This window comes from Diabrotica undecimpunctata, chromosome 6 (genome assembly GCF_040954645.1).
Source record: "Diabrotica undecimpunctata isolate CICGRU chromosome 6, icDiaUnde3, whole genome shotgun sequence".
Taxonomy (NCBI): domain Eukaryota; kingdom Metazoa; phylum Arthropoda; class Insecta; order Coleoptera; family Chrysomelidae; genus Diabrotica; species Diabrotica undecimpunctata.
The window spans coordinates 28,284,995-28,297,478 of record NC_092808.1 but is presented as its reverse complement, the minus strand read 5'-3'; the positions used below and the strand labels follow the sequence as shown (position 1 = coordinate 28,297,478).

The 12,484-nt window shown below is 32.5% G+C and overlaps 1 protein-coding gene across 1 annotated transcript in view; it reads right to left on the bottom strand.

Moving 5' to 3' along the window:
• LOC140443322 (uncharacterized) overlaps positions 1–6,865 on the bottom strand; it is a 62,245-nt gene extending 55,380 nt beyond the window's left edge. Inside the window, exon 1 of the mRNA XM_072534518.1 lies at positions 6,742–6,865. The gene's annotated coding sequence lies outside the window, so the exon portion shown is untranslated. The remainder of the gene's footprint in view (positions 1–6,741) is intronic.
• Positions 6,866–12,484: the final 5,619 nt, after the last annotated feature.

The following is a 12,484-nucleotide window of genomic DNA, read 5'->3' as shown; positions in this document are numbered from 1 at the left end:
GAAAATAATGTACCCATTGAAAGAAGGGGTGGAGAGAAAGAAAATTTTTAACTAAGAAGCAAAGTGTTATGGCTTTTATAATGAAGCTAAAATGTATTGAGTCATCATTCCCGTATAAAATTCGAACGGAGATGTCTGTCTAAAAACTTAAACATTACTAAGCTCTACCGTTTTTACTCAAGTGATCCGTCAAATGAACCTGTCAAGGCAGGCTTTCTCCGGGAGGTGTTTAACAAAAATTTCAATTTAGGCTTTCGTACACCACGTACAGATATGTGGTCCACGTTTATCATTAGAGGAAAAAATTAAAAGGTCTGAAGGAGATGGGAAAGTTAATTTAATATGTCAAAAAAGAATCCATAAGCTACGAGCAGGGCATTCTATAATTTACTGAAGGAAGAAAATACGAACATAATCACTTTCTCCTTCGACCTTCAGAAAAACCTGTCCTTGCCAAAAGTACCAGATTAGCAGGCGTAATACACCAGGCAGCCTTATTTATATAATCTAACTGTCGTCAGGGATACTCAAAGGCTTTACCTGGGCCTCAGAACTCATTCAGCTATTGCTGGACCAAGGTCCAATACGGGAAATCTTCCAATCATGTAGGCTCTGTAATCTGGCACCGTTTATGCCAAACAGATATGTCAAAGGTAACTACTAAGAGACTTGTGTGCGACGGTCAAAATACTCTCGATAGGATATTTGGGCTAAATAAAAGAGAAATAAAAAAACATCAATCCTACCATACTTGAAGCCAAAAATATACAAAATTTGCATGAAATCCATTTTGGAGACACTTGGCTCCAAAATTCAAGGTTGTAATGCTACAAATCACATTTACAGAACATGGATCTACCACGAATACCTAACCATGAAGACTCATTATGTGGTCCACAAGTGAAGAAAATATAGCATTATCTGTGTAATTTCATTAAACTAGAATTAATTTTGACAGGAATGACTTTGGATTTAACTAGACCCATTTCAAATGACTTGAAGGCAGCGAAATATGTATCAAAGTAACCAAAGTTACAGTATTGGTATCACAATCGCCAATGTTCATTTTTCTTTTTGAAATTTCTCAGTAGATACTTGACACACTATAAAAAATGTGTGTAAAACAAAATCCTCATTACATATTTACAACAAATTATATTAATTAAACAAATCGTAACCGGAAATAAAGCTACCACAGAATTTTGCGGTTTCTGTAAAATTGGTCAAGGTGGAGATGGGCGACTTTGATAATAGGCGACTCAAATGTGAATTAAAAAACAGTACGACAGTACCTGGTAGTATACCAAATGAACTCTCAAAATACAAATGGAGAAAATAATTAAAAGCGAGGAGGTATTTTCAGAGAATTACACAGCAATTTCAGAAAAACAGCGTACATATACTGACCGGTGGAAGACGAACGTTACTATATCAATAAATGAAAAGAAAATAGTAGAAATAATACTAACTACCGTGCAATGACTTTGTTCAACACAATTCTCACATTTCTAACAAATATATTCACCGAAATAAATGAAAAATATCTAATCCAAGAATAGGACCTATATACTAGCCAGGCAAATTGATGTCTAAGCGGTGAAATATAACCAACCAAGTACAGTGTGTACGTAAAGTATGGAATAAATTCGATATTTCCTAAATGAAAAGTCTTTTTTAAAAAAATCTAAAACACGTCGATTTTTAAATTTAATGTTCTACATTTTACAATAAAATTTCATTATACAAAGTGATAGACATTACAGTGATGGCGTCATCGGCTCTTTTTTAAATGTAACACCCTGTATTTTAAGACATTTTTAGATCGATAAAAATGAGCTGATTCCAAAAAAGTATAATACTGGGGGTCTAACGGATATAATTTGAAAGATATGCGCTTAGAAAATAAATTATTTATTATCAATTGCAAAAAAGTAGCCTATTCTGGTTTTTGGTAAACTGTAATTATTTTTAGTAACTTCTTCTTCAAGTGCCCTCTCCGCTACGGAGTTTGGCAATCATCATTGCTATTCGTATCTTTGAAGCTATTGCTCTAAATAATTGGTTAGATGTGCACTGGAACCAGTCTCTTAAATTGCGGAGCCAAGATATACGTCATCTCCCCACGCTTCGTTTGCCCTGAATCTTTCCTTGGATAATTAACTGGAGCAATCGGTACTTTTTCCCTCTCATCACATGACCAAAATATTCCATTTTTAGTAACGTTCAATAACAATTCAGTAGTAAAATAATTTTATTAATTCGTAAATGTTCTGTATTATTGCTTAGAATTAATTTTAAGTAGAAATTAATTTGAGTGTAAAGCGAAGAATTGAAATCCTCATGATGATTGGGTATGGAGGCAAATCGCGAACTCAGATGGATGTGTGTAATTTATTTAATGAGAAATATCCAGAAATACCCATCACGCACTTAACAGTAAGTAAGATTGAAAAGAAATTTCGAGAAACTGGTACGGTTGAAAATGCACGAAAATCAGGTCGTCCTTCTGTAAATTATGTTACAACATTAAATGTTCTACTTGCTTTTGAAGAAGATGCGCACACTTTAGTTCGTAAGGTTAGTAGTGATCTCGATGTTACAACGGTACACAAAGTACGTAAAAGTAAGTAAAGTAAGTAAAATGCACAGTTGTACAGGAATTAAACGAGGATGATAAAGATAAAAGAATACAATTTTGCGAAATAATGATGGATAACAGCCACCGAAACCCTCTCTTGGTTCAAAATATTATTTTTTCTGATGAGGCTACATTCAAATTAAATGACGAGATCAACCGTCAGAATTGTAGATACTGGGCAAAAGAAAACTCCAACTGGATGCGGGAACATCATACACAATACCCGCAAAAGGTAAACGTATGGGCTGGCATTGTAAGAAATAAAATCATTGGAACCTACTATTTCGAAGGTAATTTAAACGGGCCAGCATACCTTCAGTTTTTAAGTGGGTATCTCGTACTTATTTTAGTTAATTTATTCTCCAGTACAATTAATCTTGGAGGTTTTGATAAAAGTTTATGGTTTCAACAGGATGGTGAGCCTCCGCAGTATGCTTTAAATGTTCGAAGGTACCTAAACGAAATTTTTCCGAACAGGTTGATTGGAAGACGTGGACATATTGAATGGCCAGCGAGGTCGCCAGACCGCAATCCTTTGGATTATTTAATGTAGGGTCATTTAAAGAATGTTGTTTATAAAACGAAACCTGCAAATATTGGAGACTTAAAAACAAGAATTCGTAAAAAAATAAACAATATTTTCTAAGTGCATATCATTCAAATTATATCCGTTAGACCCCCAGTATTATACTTTGTTGGAATCAGCTCATTTTTATCGATCTAAAAATGTCCTAAAATACAGGGTGTTGCATTTAAAAAAAAAGCCGATGACGTCATTACCAGTGGCGGATCCAGAAATTTTTTTCAGGGGGGGTCATGGGTCTTAAGGGTGATTTTGATATAGGATTTAGATTTTTGCACCTTTACGATTAATGTGATTTGTGCCTCATCTTCTTCTTCTTAACATGCCATACACCAAAGTGCGTAGGCGACTATCTCATTACTAGAATTCTGTTCTTGGCGGCGTGACACAGCTCGCCTGTATTGTGTATTCCTGTCCATTCTTTAATATTCCTTAACCAGGATAATTGTTTGCGGCCGGCTCCTCTCCTACCTTAGATCTTCCCTTGTAGGATTAACTGTGGTATTTCATATTTTGCCCATCTAAGGGAATCATTTTCTCAATAATTATTTTAGGTTTAAACAAACAAAAAATAATTTAAACCCACATACTCTATGACAGTAAAATCAAGTGTACAAGACTATTAAACTAAAGGAAAGTTATTAAAATATAAATACTGAAAAATCAAGGACTGTCAATTTAAACTAGGTATTTTAAAGACAATTAATTTAAACCCACCTATCCTATAGCTACAAAATCAAGAACAAACCAAGGATAAATAAGTATAAACTAAAGTTAAGTAATTTAAATGCAATAACTCAATGTAAGTTTAAACATTAATGAATGTATTTAACATTCCTAATAAACTCTATCTTATCGTTGGATATCCGATATCAATTTGTAAAAACATTCATTTATTCCTTATTGCTATACGAAGTGGAAACATGTACTCTCGGAATTACAAGTATGAGGCGTATAGAAGCCTTTGAAATGTGTGTTTTTCGAAGAATGCTGAAGATTTCGTGGACATACCAATAACGAGGTGCTGAGAAGAATGAGGACTGAAAGAGAACTCCTAAATATTGTAAACAACAGAAAAACGAGTTATCTAGGACATATTTACAGAGAAGAAAAATATAACTTTCTACGACTCATAATGGAAGGGGAAGTAGAAGGAAGAGGTCCAGGAAGAAAAAAATGCTCCTGGCCGAAGAATGTAAGAGACTGGATAGGCATGGACACACATTCGACACTAAGAACAGCTCAAGATAGAGAGAAATTTGCTGTAGTTATAGCCACCCTTGAGCAATGAAGAAGAAACCTTAAGAATAAGTGTAAACAGCATTTTATTTAAATTAATTTATTCAACAAAAAATGAAATTCAACTGAAAGCGACGGAAAAGAATTTTTGGAGAAGAGCTGCAGGAAGATCTAGAAGAGAAAGGATTACCAACGAACGCACTAGAGAAATAATAGAAATCAAACGAACAATCACAGATGACCTAACAACAAAACAACCTATCTGGTTCGGACAAATACAAAGAATGGGTGAACAACGAATACCAAAGGAAATATTAAAATGGCAACCAGAAGGAAAGAGAAAACGAGGTAGAACGAGAAAAAGTTGGCAAAGTAGACAATCGGAAGTCGGAAAACGGCGGAGAACGTTATAAACCGACAAGTAGTAGTAGTATTCAACAAAAAACATAATATAATTAAGGATTAGTTATTTCTATAATTAGGCGTATTAGGCTATAAGTGAGTAAAATATTTTTTTACTCGGTATTTGACATTTTTCTCACGAATTGTCAGCAACAGCCACCAACGAGTGGTAAATAAAAGTTCAGTGATTAAAAATACTAAAAGAATAAGATAAGTAAATATTATATAATTTTATAAAAATGTATTCTTTTCGCCTATCCGATTTAGCAAATCGCTCTATGATTGCATCAACATCTAGAGAAATTTCAGGATGCACATTGATGAGTGCTAAACCAGTTAACCTTTCTATTTCTAAGCCAAGTCTTTAGACGCTTAAGCGTAGAACGCTCTGTTGTTGCTGCACTGACTGGCAGTGTAATTAATATTTGCAGAAATATTCTGATATTTGGATTCATATGAATATCGCAGTTTTCTAATACTTCTAAAAACAATCTGGAAGTTTTCTATTATTTTGCACGATTCTTTTCCACTTTTGAATCCACAGTGAAAACTCTTGTTCTACTGTGGAATATGCAGTAAGTAGTTGGTTCAATAATATTCTGGTGTCAACAATTTTCTTAATGCAACTTTATCTTCTGGTGTGTTATCAGTTTTAGGTAAAACGACTTGAAGATTAAATAGATTCATAACTTTCGGTGAAAGTCGTACTTCTAAATCAGTTAAGATATTGTCTAAAAGGGGTAAATAAATGGATCTTCGGAAATATTCTTCGCAAGAGTTAGCAGATTGGTTTTGACGACAGGTTTGACGAGAAACTATACGAGCCTCTGGCACTCAAATGACGAATTGACAAAATTTGAAAATCGCGTAACTCTGAATTCGTGGAAGTATTAGTCGAGTATTAGAATTGTTGATTTTTTTAAAGAGCAATTTAAAAAGGCTTCCCTATAATTCTACACTTACCCCTAGAATAAATGAGTTTGAATCATTTCAACTCTTGACATCCTACTTATAGGGTTGATGTGTTTTAAATTATTTTTTTTAGGATTATTTGATTGATATTTATTTTGTTTTGGGGGTGGTCATGACCCCCATGACCTCCACCCCTTGGATTCGCCACTGGTCATTACTGTAATGTGTATCACCTTGAATAATGAAATTTTATTGTAAAATGTAGAACATTAAATTTAAAAATCGACGTGTTTTAGATTTTGATTTATTCCATACGTTACGGACACACTGTAAATGCGTTGTAGATTTGAGGATTTGACTAAACCTTAAGATTGCGTTAGGCTAGATGTAATAAAATTACTGAAAGAAAAACTTAATAGTATAGTTTATAATTTAAGTTGAGAATCAATTAATAGCGGAAATCAACTCAAAGGTAATCAACTTATAAGTCCGACAGGGAGATAGCTTAAGCCCATTAATCGCCAACTTAGCAATAGACAAGTCATAAAAGAAACTTAAAACATAGACCACCGATATGAGCTGGACAGAAAACAAAAAAACCCTGTTATTTTAAGTTCAAATATATGATTGCAGCATTCAAATTAAACAATGACATTGCCTATTATAAGAAGAAGAAAAACTAAGATTTCCGGAAGTTGGATATATTTCATTTAAATTGTACGCACTCTTTTAAACTTAATAAACACGTGATAGTATTTTTTTCTATTTTATAGAATATAAAAAAATTAGTGTAGACTGATGTATAGCAGTGAACTTAAAAAGTTTATAAAAATTTATTTATTTAAAAAACAATATAAAACTGAGATAATGCAAATTAATATTTGAGAATTTTATAAGAGATAATATCGTTAATATATATGCATAATCAAGAAAATATATCTAAATTGGTAAACAAAATAAATCATACCAGTTCAATCATAAAAAATCACCACACATAAATTTCATAACGTCCTGTCCGATACGAACCATCACTTCACACTAATTTTGTATTTGGTAAAACGGTTTGGATGTCGCATGTACCTTTAGACCACTGTGGTGTTAAGCTTTTTTTATTTGGAATTATAAAAAAACACATGTTATATAGTCGTCCATATGGATACCTCCCTTCATTGTCTAAAAATTCCCTGAAAAAAACCTGTTTTATTCATATGGTTCATTGTAGCCGATTAAAAGGACCCCATACAGAGTAGAGGAGTACCAGAGGCGGACATGTGGCGTTTGATAGGGAATATCACTATCAGTGTGTAACAGACAGGTGATAGTATAATAAATTATTCTACTTTTTGTATTTATTAATTGGCGAGTTGAATTTACTGATTGATCCAATTTGAATTACAAATGAGTAAATTCTGAATAGAAGGGTTAAAAGTTTTGGATGAGAAGAGTGAAATCACTGTAAATCCTTTTTTTTTAATAATGGAATTAATGATTCCGGCTTGGTGAAAATCAACTCTAATACCAACAAAAAATTAAACAAAAAAATATGAAAAAAAGGGATAATTACATGAATATTATACAGGATGGTCCTTAAGTAATTGTACAAAAAGAAACAGTAGATTCTACACTTTAAAATATTACGATTTAAGTCAAATTGCTTTAATAAAATGTTGATATTAAGAAAGATACAGGGTGTTAAAGTGCAAATTTAAAATTGTATTTTTCGCTATAACTTTCATGTTTGTAAACAGTTATGTATAAAAAATTACAACTTAATACTTTTAAATATGAGAAATTATAATTTAATTCACACTTTGATTTAGCTAATAGAGGGCGCCACATATGTAACATATGTGGCATAAATTTGCACTTAACTTTTTTGTTCTTTAAGTTACCTGTATTTGTGATAAAAAATATTAAAGATACGTTATTTTAATAAAAAAAAGGTATACCTGTTAATAACTTCAAAAGTCAACAGTTTTCGAGATAATCGCATTTTACAAATTAGCTGCATAATTCTGATTTAAGGCAATTACACCAGGCAACGAAGGAAAAATAGACAAAAACATTAATAAATCTAAATTTTGGTATAAAATACCTTTAAATAAAGTTAATAGTTAACGAAATATTAAATAAAATAAATATATCAGCAGGATAATTATTAATAACAGGATTTGACCCAATAACAGAATAATAGTATTTTACATCAAACATTTTACGTTTTATGTTAAATTAAAATCATAATCAAAACATTTTGTTTACAAACCAAATTAAGAAATAGTTAAACTAAATAACATAACTTTTTGTCAAAGTAAGTGTTCGATATGTCTACCATTTTCTTTAATTCATTTGTCAATATATTCCATAACAGATCGTCTCATATTAAATTGGTTCTAAAGAAACTGCTGCAGTATTTATTTCTTCCCATAGTTGGTTGCGAATATTTATGGGATTCTTATAAACACGTTGATTTAACCCCCCAACTCTTTCGTCGAGAACAGTGGGCATTACTCGGAGTTTTCTTATAGTATAAGCATTGGAAACCCATACTGTCTCCAAGATCCTTTACCAACCTTAAACCACCAGTGGTTTTGTGTGTGCGAGTTACATTAAACACGGATGGAACAAAAGAACCAGAAATTAAAAGAAGAATAGTAAAGGGAAAAACAGCTTACTTTTCACTCGCCCATGTGTTTCGCCCCAAAAACACTGAGATCGAAAATCAGGATCTACAAAACTATTATCAGACCAACAGTATGCTATGGATGCGAGACATGCACAGAAGCTGGAAGTCTTTAAAAGAATAGTTCTAAGAAAGATATTTGGACCAATTAATAAAAACGGAGTATGGAGATCCAGGTACAACTATGGACTTTACCAACTGTTCAAAGAGGCACTGATTTCAGAATTCTTTAAGCTTCAGAGACTTCGATGGGCTGGTCATGTAGTAAGAATGGAGACTAAAATATTGCCAAAAAGAGCCCTAGATAGTAAAATGAAGGGCGCAAGACCAAAAGGAAGGCCACGTAAAAGGTTTGAGGATAAAGTGGCAGCGGAAGCGCAAAATTTGCTATACGTGAGAACCTGGAAAAGATCGGCGCGGGACCGGCAAGGTTGAAGGCATAGTTTGCAGCAGGCCAAGGCTCGATTTGGGCTGTAGCGCCATTGGAGAGAGAGAAAGAGAGAGATGGAGAGATGAAATTGTTGTGACTTGTTCAAAAATGTAAATGTAAATAAATGTAAAAAGTAATTATTTCGAACTATTGATAAAGTACCTACTCGACATCAAAGTTTATCTGTATACATTTGGCAATTCTGCTAATTATGGCGGGAAGTATTAGCCTCCTGATGATAAGCCTAGTCGAGATTGAAGATACAGAAAGAGCGTCAGTTTTAATTCTACTGGCGTGTTCTATGAACAGATAAATATTTTTTTATTATTTGTTCTAAAATGAATCAATCTCGAAGATCGTTTGTGAATAGCCTTATTGTGTTTTGTTATATTTGTGGGTGTTTTGTGACCGAATTTGTAGAAAATGTGTAATTGTCATATTTTGGTGTAAAACTTGTAAATCATGATAAGGCATACCGTTTGTCGAACTTGCGTCTAAGCATTGCGACTATGGTTAACAGGTAAAAAGAAAGCTTTGTTCTTTGGAATATCGATGGTTTGGAGTGAACCATCAAATCATGTGGATGATTTTTACTTTTGTCTGACTAATATATATTCAGTTAAGAACAAGAAATCCATTTGTTATCCTAACTTACCTTAGTGATTAATTAGTTAGTGATTAACGTAACTGTGAAAGGAGTGACAATAAGAACAATGTATGTGATGAGGCATATGAACCTGATAAAGAGGAACTCAAGATGAATTATATGATTTGGTTAGAGATTTAAATCTTCCAAAGGATGCTGCAGAAGTTCTTCGATACAGATTGAAATCAAAATATCTCCTTGTGACGAATGTCACTTTTTATTATTATATTTATTCAATCAATCAAAATATTAAATATTATTCAATCAGTGATAGAATATTTTGGAATTGACTATAAACCTACTGAATGGAGACTCTTTATATATTCATCAAAAGCTAGTTAAAAAACTGTCCCTTTACATAATGGAAACAAATGTGCTTTAACTCTAATAGTTCAATCCGTTTATTTAAAATAAACATAGGACAATATGAAAACTCTCTTGAAAAATATTGAATACGAAAAAAAAACTGGTTAAGTGGAGATTTCAAAATCATCGGCTTGTTTGCAGTGGATTTACTAAATTCCTTTGTTTTCTTTTTTAAATGGAATAGCAGAGGTAGATCCAATCAGTATACAGTGAAATCTTGGAAATTAAGAGCAGAAGGAGCTAAAATATAATGTTTAATTTTAAAATTTTTGTTGCTATACCAGTAGGACTTCTTATTCTTCATCGTAGTGTAATAGTCAGTCATCTAAATAAACTTTAATTTATTGCCAAATTTGCATAACATATTTTAACTGTCGCGTCGGCCGGGCGCGCCGCAGTAATTTGCTGCGTAAACTCAACGTTTCCAGTTTGAAGTGTTAACGAGATATGCTATGTACGTGATCTTTTTAAAATTATTTTATCGGTAGAATTCTATATTATATCATATTTTATAGCAGAACCAAGTGTTCAGCCAATATGTTCGCCAACGTTCGATAATCAGACAGGGTACTGAAAGAAGAGGAAGAAGTATTCAGAGCAAGATATGTCCGATGAGAAGGACGTATTTTACGAAAATGTTCAATTTGCATTCATTGCAAGGATAAAAATGTAAGTGGTATAAAACTCCATTTGTTTTACTATTAACAATATTGATATGGTTGATAAAATCCTAATTTTTACCAATAATTTATATATAAATGAACATAGAAATAAAACGCAATATTTGAGAGATAGATATTTTATGAATGTTGACTGAAGTGAGTTGTTGGCCTTCTTTGGACTCCTTTCTCTATTTGATTGGCATAAAGCACGGAAATAACACAAATGTGATGGAACTTTGGGAAAGAGATGGCACCAGGATTGAAATTGTTCGAGCAGTTATGGGCTATAAACGTTTCCTATACACTGCACGTTCATTGAGATTTTATGAAAAAACACAGGGGGGATACATGTAAAATAGACAAGCTGTCGGCTATTAGATCGTTTTTTGATGAATTTATAAAAAATTGTCAAAACTCGTACAATTTGTCAGAGTATACAATTGGTGAAATGCTCCATCCCTTCAGAGGTAGGTGTAGCTGGATACCAATATATACCGAACAAACCTGCTTAGTAGGAGATAAAAATGTATGCGTTGTGATGCTCGAACATTTTATACCATCAATTTAGAGGTATATTACGGTAATCAGCCAAGTGGCCCATACGATGTTACAAATTCGGCCTTTGACGTTGTAAAATGTCTAATGGTGTCCATAGAAATGACGGTAAGAAATATAACAACTGATAATATTTAAACCAGTATTCCATTAGCTACATATTTGTTTGTCAAGAAAGTTACTTTGCTTGTTGAAGAAAAATAGGAGAGACATTTCTCAAGAATTTCTTCCACATAAATTAAAAGCAGTTTAATCTAGCATTATTGGATTTCAAAAAGATTATATGATCACCTCTTATGTGCTCCGTAACAATAAGTCAGTCATATTATTATCGAAAGTAAAGTTGACATGGAAACTAAGAAACCACTGTTGATTTTAGATTACAACCAAACAAAAGGAGGGGTTGATATATATATATATATATATATATATATATATATATATATATATATATATATATGTATATATAAACATATATGCACCGGTATTTAGGCGCCACGCCCTAACGTTATCTAACCGACAAGGAGGGGTTGATAACTGTGATGACTGTGGATAAATTATGTTCATCACACACTGTTTCACGAATTAAGAAAAGATGACCGTGTGTTATATTCTAAAGTTTAGGGAATATTGGCGGCATAAATGCTTTTGTTCCATATTCTGCTGCAAATTCTGGAAAATCACTCAAAATGAGACATTTTTTCAAAAACCTTGCAATGGACTTGATGAAAGAACACCTTGATTCACGATCACAAATCAAAACACTTCCACGTGATGTAACCGAGTTAATGTTCAGGATGTTTCCGAAGAAATCAGTTCCTCATCAAGAAGACAAAAATCCTGCTAAACATGGTAGGTACTGCAATTGTTTCAGTACAAAAATTAAGTCGTTTACGTCTATGAAATGTACAAAATGTAGTGCATTCACTTGTAAACATTCTAAATCTAATACTGTATATTATACAAATTGTAATGATCAAATAAATTAAAATTTTTTTGTATAATTTATTTAAATTAGTTAAATTAATAAAGTTTTTTTTATTTCTTGACAAAATAAATAAAGATAGAGTTAATCAATAATTAAAAAGTGTCGAAAATAATGAGAAACTTCATGGCAGCAAATTGCTGTTGCGCATCCAATGTTGTAATTATTTAGGGCGCGCCCGGCCGAAGGTTAAGACGATTAGAAATTCTCAACTCTTTTAATTTTTTTTATTCCATTTTGTTTAACGCAATTATTGTAACACTGTATATCACGCTATTACTTTCAAAACAATCGCTGCTACATTCAAAACAATTTTTTCCCGCCAATATTTCATTCCAGACGGTTTTTATTTAGACTAGACTACCATTAGGTAATTGCTTACAATC